This window comes from Callorhinus ursinus, unplaced genomic scaffold, assembly GCF_003265705.2.
Source record: "Callorhinus ursinus isolate GAN/ISIS: 27379988/994484 unplaced genomic scaffold, GSC_fseal_2.0 scaffold125, whole genome shotgun sequence".
NCBI lineage: Eukaryota > Metazoa > Chordata > Mammalia > Carnivora > Otariidae > Callorhinus > Callorhinus ursinus.
In genome coordinates this window covers 664,785-671,697 of record NW_027397187.1, presented here as the reverse complement: position 1 = coordinate 671,697, position 6,913 = coordinate 664,785, and the positions used below count along the sequence as shown (strand labels likewise).

The following is a 6,913-nucleotide window of genomic DNA, read 5'->3' as shown; positions in this document are numbered from 1 at the left end:
GCCCCTCAGGCCCCAGGGTTGGCAGTTCTGGGATTGAGTCAGAGCTGCAGAGCCCTGGCCTCGTTTTCATCCAGGATTTGTGGGGGCCGGAACTCACCCCTGGAGTTGCAGGCAGGCCTCTACCATTGCGGTGGTGTGACACAGTGGATAGTCATTGTCACCATGCTGGTTGCCACAGTGACCGTCTTGCAAGAATGTGAGGTCCTCCCTGCTCAGTCCGGGCCTGTCCTGGGGCCCTGGGTTCCCAGCCTGCAGCCAAGTGCTGGACCCCAGCCCAGTTGTGTCCCAGCACCGGGCAGGCGGGGCCCGGGCGGAGCCTGGAGGTTGTGCAGGCCAGGGATGGTGTGCAGAGTGGGGCCGAATGACCCCCTTCCCCCTGTAGCCTGGGGCCGTGCTGTTCGGCGACAGCGTGGGGAGCGGGGCCGGCTGACCCCCCCCCCGCCCCCCCGCAGCCCGGGACAGGGGTGGTTCTGCGGCTCTGGCCCCTGACCTGGGCCCAGACTGGCTGCTGGGGGAGAGGGGGCCCCTGTGGTGTCCGGGCACATCCTGGCTCCCCTCTGACTGAGGGACCAGTGAAGGGAGCACCCTGAGGCAGATGGGGAGAGAGTCCCAGCTCCCAGTTGGGGCCTCCAGTTCTCTTTCTTCTCTCTTTCTACAGTTTCAGCTTGGAACCTGTCATCCTTCCAGAAGGTCTAGGAATTTGGAAATTTCCTGACCATTCCTGCCTTGAGTCTTGGAGAGCCACATCCTTCTTTGCTAGGGGTTGCTCTCGCTGGTGTGTCTCGGCCAGGCCCCGGTGCTGTTTCTCAAGGACACCAGTGCCCTGCCACTGGCATGGCGGCCTTGCTCAGTTACAGCCTGCTCGACTCCCCTGGGGCCACACACTCCACGTGGTGCCTTTTCCCACTCATGTTGCTTCCTACGCTGTACGGTGGGCTGGTCACGGGGACCCCACCTGAGCTGGTGGCCCTCGCATCCAGGCTTCCCCCCCATCCCCCCTCCCGGCTGTGCTGAGCCTCTTTCCTCTCACTGCTTTCTGCCAGGACCACAGTGGCCTCTACCCCACAGCTCCCGGCGAGCTCCAGCCCCGTCCTCAGGGTCCTTCTGAAGGTTGGAATCCGGCCTCTCGAGAGATCTCCCAAGGGCAGGATCTTCCCTGTCTGGTGATCTTGTGGCCCCCCGCCAGACGCCCCAAGCATCCGCTCCCACAGCCTGGCCCCTGTTCCCCTCACGGCTGCTGGCAGGATCCTGAGGCTTCTCAGTCAGGGTCTCTTTTCTCCAGGTGCAAACCTGACAGGCTGGGCTCTGCTGGACTCCGGCGCAAAGGCCTCATGGGGGAGAGAGGGGAAGGTGCTTGAGACATGATCTCGGGAGGAAGCGAAACGTCTGCGTCGTCTCCCTTGGGGTGGGTGGGGGCCGTGTCTGCAGGCTCAGAAGGTTTAGAAGAGTCTGGATGTCAAGCTTTTGGGGCATCCCCACCCTACGTGTGCAGCCCCAGGCTCCCCATCCCGGCCCCTGACACTGGCTCAACAGGCCTGCCTTGGCTCAGGCTAACAGCCCTTGGGGTCCGGTTGTCCCGAGTACTAAGGCTTGGGCTCTTTGCACCACCCCTGCAGGGGATGAGGTCGTCTGTGTGAGTGACCGGGGGTCCCGCCTGGCATTCCGTGGCCTGCTCCTGGCCCCCAGGTGTTCATTATCTTCCTGTCAAACGTGAGGCGTGGGCTTAGCACTAGCCATCAGTTGATCCGTCCCCGTGCAAGCTTTGACCGCCGCACGGGTGCCTCGGGCCAGGGGCTGTCCACTCCAGTGCCCACCAGTGCAAGGATCCTCACTGCTAGCCGGGTGGGCCCGACCCAGACCCCAAGCCCCGTCCTACTGCCCACTCTCCCAGACCCCTCCAGGGAGCTGCCGTGCCAGCTGGGGTCCTCCCGAACCGATTGTGAGGTGGAGTTTGGGATACAGGACAGGCTTGGGCTTCAACCCTGGGTGGATCGGGGAGGGGGAGTCAGCTCCCAGTGGCAGCCTGCCGAGCCTTGGTCGGGCTTTTGTACCTTCACTGGACTCCCTGGGTGTCTGGGAGGGTGGGACTGTGTGTGACCTGGCTCCTTGCGGGTGAGGCTGACCCCGAAGGAGCTGCTGGCTGGGGCTGTGTGCCGACCACACTCCCCGCGGCTGGGCAGCAAGACCTTCCTGGCAGCTTATCTCCATGTCCCCTTTGCCCCGGCATTTCGGGACTGTGCAGCCTCAGGCAGCAGCCTCAGGCAGCAGCCTCCTGCAGCCCTTCCAGTCAGGAGAGACCGTGGGGCCAACAGACAAGCTGCCCAGCAGCCCCCTGGGAAGGCCTGGCCCACTCTTCCTGACCCGGGAGGGTTCAACCAAGGCTGCCTCGGGGGTGAAGGAGGCCAGCAGCTGGAAGAGAGAGACCCCCGTAAGCAAGGAGAGCAGTGCCTCTGCCAACAGAATCCAGGATCAGTGGGATTAAATGCCCTAAGAGATTCAAGGCGGTATTGGATCTACTAAATAAGAACAGATTGCTATAAAAGAAGACAAACAAGAGAGGCTCTTGGATATTAAAAATACGATTGCTGACAACATCTCGGTAATTAATCTGGAAGGACAAAGTAATGGAAATCTGCCAGAATACGGAGCAAGAAACAAAAGGGGGGGTGGTGGCAGAAAGGTACCACGAAAGAAAAGATTAAGAGCCCCATCCCAGCGCAGGCAGACCACCTGCAGATTTCTTAAAACGTAGATTCTGGGGGGCGCCTGGGCGGCTCAGTCGTTAGGCGTCTGCCTTTGGCTCAGATCATGATCCCAGGGTCCTGGAATCGAGCCCCGCATCGGACTCCTTGCTCCGCAGGAAGCCTGCTTCTCCCTCTCCCATTCCCCCTGATTGTGTTCCCTCTCTCACTGTGTCTCTGTCAAATAAATAAATAAAATCCTTTTAAAAATGCAGATTCTGACTCTGGGGTTCTGGGGTGAAGCCTGGGGTTCTGAAATTCCTACTTCTCCCCAGGGGTGCTGCTACGCTGCTGGTCAAAAAGGCTGTACTTGGAAGCCTTGGGGGTCAATTACGCAAGAAGAAGAGGGAGGTAGAAGAGAGAAAATCACTGGAGCCTAACAGAAGAAATTTGGTAGCTGAAAACCTGGTTTCAGGCCATGGAGGATGGATGAGCAAAACCCGCTGCTAGACACATCCTTGTAGGATTTCCGAGTTCCAAGGATGAGCAAAAGTCTCAAGGTAATTCAGAGAGGAGAAGCAGACCGGCCACACCCATCATCACCCTGATACCAGAAAGCAAAAGCACACCTTCAAAATTCTGACGGGCGGTGGTGCAACTCTGCCTCAAGTAACATTGCTTTGTCTTAAAGTCGATCTCATCTGATAGGAGTGTAAACACTCCAGTTCACTCGTGGATGTTGTTCTCATGGTAAATCATTTTCCAGTATAACAAAACAAATATGCACCTAACAACAGAGCCCCAAAACACATGAAGCAAAAATTTACAGAAATAGGAGAGCCTGGGTGGCTCAGTCGGTTAGGCATCTGACTCTTGGTTTTGGTTCAGGTCGTGATCTCAGGGTCGTGAGGTCGAGTCCCAGGTCGGGCCCCATGCTCAGCGTGGAGTCTGCTTGAGATTCTCCTCCCTCTGCCTCCTCTCCCCACCCCCCACTCATGGTCCCATGCTCTCTCTTCCTCAAATAAATAAATAAGATGTTTTTATTTTATTTTTGTTTTTTAAGATTTTATTTAGATAGAGTGAGAGAGAGCACAAACAGGGCAGAAGAGCAGAGGGAGAGGGAGAAGCAGACTCCCTGCCAAGCAGGGAGCCGGATGCAGAGCTCAATCTCAGGACCTTGGGATCATGACCTGAGCCGAAGGCAGACGCCTAACAACTGAGCCACCCAGGCACCCCTAAAATCTGTTTTTAAAACTTACAGAAATGACGAGAGAAATAGATAATTCAAAAATAATATTTAATATCCCACTCTCGATAATGGCTATAACAAGTAGGCAGAATATCAGAAAGGGTTAAGAAGCCTTGAACGATGCTAGGAGCCGATCTGACCTAACTGGCACCTATACAACACTCTACCCAACCACAGCAGGTGATACGTTCTTCTCCCCTGTATATGGAACATTCTCCAGCATAAAACACATGCTAGTCCATGAAACAAGCCTATATAGATTTAAAATACCTGAAGTCGTGCAATATATTTTAATCATAATGGAATAAAACTAGAAATAAAAAGAGGAAAGGGGGTTCTGGGTGGCTCGGTTGGTTGGGCGTTCAGCTCCTGGTTTTGGCTGGGGTAGTGATCTCATGGGTCATGGGATCAAGCCCTGTGTTGGGCTCTGTGCTAGGCAGGGAGTCTGTTTAAGAGCCTCGCCCTCTGCCTCTCCCCCCACACACACTCCCTCTTTCTCTCTCAAATAAATGAATAAATCTTTTTTTTAAGTAGCAAATTAAAAAGAAAAAGAAGAAAGATTTTGGAAATCCATAAATATTTGGGAAATTAAAGCAATACATTTTTAGGTGAACCAGGATTCGACAAATCACAGGGAAATTAAAAAATACTTTTTTAAAAAAGATTTTATTTATTTGACAGAGACACAGCGAAAGAGGGAACACAAGCAGGGGGAGTGGGAGAGGGAGAAGCAGGCTCCCCACTGAGCAAGGAGCCCGATGTGGGGCTCGATCCCAGGACCTGGGATCATGACCTGAGCTGAAGGCAGACACTTAACCGACTGAGCCACCCAGGCATTCCCAAAATGATATCTTTAAAAAAAAATTGGAAAAAAAGAAATAGAAGAGGGGACATCACTACTGACCTTACAGAAATCAAAAGGATCATAAGGGAATATTATGAACAACTTTATGTCAATAAATGAAACAGTTTAGATGAAATGGACAAATTCTTAAAAAGATACAAATTCCCAAAACTGATGCAAGAAGAAACAGAAAATATGAATATGCCTGTAAGGAAACTGGAATAGTGACTTGAAGACCTTCCTCCGTTCTCCATGCCCCCATCCCCCCAGAAAGCCCAGGCTTTTACTGGTGAATTCTACCCAACATTTAAAGAAGAATTAACACCAATTCTTCACGAACTCTTCCAGAAAATAAAAAGGAGGACACACTCCCCAATTCATTCTACGAGGCCAGCATTAACCGGATACCAAAACCAGACAGAGGCATCACAAGAAACTACAGACCAATGTCTCCTACTAATATAAATGCAAAAATTCTCTACAAAACATTAGCAAGCAATTCAGCAACATATAAAAAGGGTTGTATATCGTGACCAAGTAGGATTTATTCCAGGAATACAAGGTTGGTTTAACATCCAAAAATCAATGTTACACACCATATTAATACAACAAAGCACAAAAACTACCCAATCATTTCAATATATGCAGAAAAAGCATTTGATAAAACCCAACACCCAGGGCGCCTGGGTGGCTCAGTCATTAAGTGTCTGTCTTCGGCTCAGGTCTTGGTCCCAGGGTCCTGGGATCAAGCCCCGCATCAGGCTCCCTGCTCGGCAGGAAGCCTGCTTCTCCCTCTCCCACTCCCTCTGCTTGTGCTCCCTCTCTCACTGTCTCTCTCTCTCTGTCAAATAAATAAATAAAATCTTAAAAAAAATTTTAAAAACCCCAACACCCATTCATAATAAGTATTCTCAAAAATTAGGGAGAGAAGAGCACTTCCTCCCCCTGCCAAATCCTACAGCTAACATTGCACTTAATGGTGAAAGATCAAATGCTTCCCCTAGAAAACTGGGAACAGGCAAGGAGCTTCTGTTTAGTTTACCCCGGCAAGAAAAGAAATGAAAGATATCCAGACTGGAAAGGAAGAAGGAAAACAGTCTGCTAATAGACAGCATGACCCTGTAGAAAATGCTAAGGACAACGGCAAAACCTGCTGAATGAATGAACAAGTTTGGAAAGATCCATACTCAAAAGTCAATTTTATTTCTACATATTAGTAATGAAGTAGGCCAGAAATAAAATTAAGAAAACAATTCCATTCATAATTGCATCAAAGAGAATAAAATATTTAGGAGTCAATTTAACAAAATAACTGCAAGACCAGTGCATTAAAATCTACGAAGCTTTCCCCAGAGTAAAGACGGTCTGAATAAATTGACCCAAAGACTCAATATTGTGAAGCTAGCAGTTTTCCAAAAATTAATCTCTAAATTTAGTGCGATCTCTATCAGACCTTAGCAGAAACTGACACGTTGATCTTAAAATCTATATGTGAATACAAAGGACCCAGAACAACCAAAACAAACTTTGAAAAGAATGAAGTTAGAAGCCTCACACTAGTTGATTTCAAAACTTGGTGCAAAGCTTTGTAATCAAGACAGTGTGGTCCTGGCATGAACACATAGATCAATGCACCAGAATTGAGGTTCTAGAAATAACCTTTTCACTCAGGCCAGTTGATTTTCTTTCTTTCTTTTTTCTTTCTTTCTTTCTTCCTTTCTTCCTTTCTTCATTTCTTTCTTCCTTTCTTCCTTCCTTCCTTCCTTCCTTCCTTCCTTCCTTCCTTCCTTCCTTTCTTTCTTTCTCTCTCTCTCCCTTCCTTCCTTCCTTCCTTCCTTCCTTCCTTCCTTCCTTCCTTCCTTCTTCCTTCCTTCCTTCCTTCCTTCCTTCCTTCCTTCCTTTCTTTCTTTCTTTCTTTCTTTCTTTCTTTCTTTCTTTCTTTCTTTCTTTCTTTCTTTCTTCTTTCTTTCTTTCTTTCTTTCTTTCTTTCTTTCTTTCTTTCTTCTTTTTTTCTTTTCTCTTTCTTTCTTTTCTCTTTCTTTCTTTCTTTCTTTCTTTTTCTTTTTCTTTCTTTCTTTTTTTCTTTCTCTTTCTTTCTTTCTTTCTTTCTTTCTTTCTTTCTTTCTTTCTTTCTTTCTT

At 49.5% G+C, this 6,913-nt stretch overlaps 1 long non-coding RNA gene across 1 annotated transcript; it reads left to right on the top strand.

Moving 5' to 3' along the window:
- Positions 1-6: 6 nt before the first annotated feature.
- Positions 7-2,955, top strand: LOC112817695 (uncharacterized). Its single transcript, XR_003206450.2, has 2 exons — positions 7-931; positions 1,044-2,955. It is a non-coding gene; the product is annotated as an uncharacterized lncRNA (long non-coding RNA).
- Positions 2,956-6,913: the final 3,958 nt, after the last annotated feature.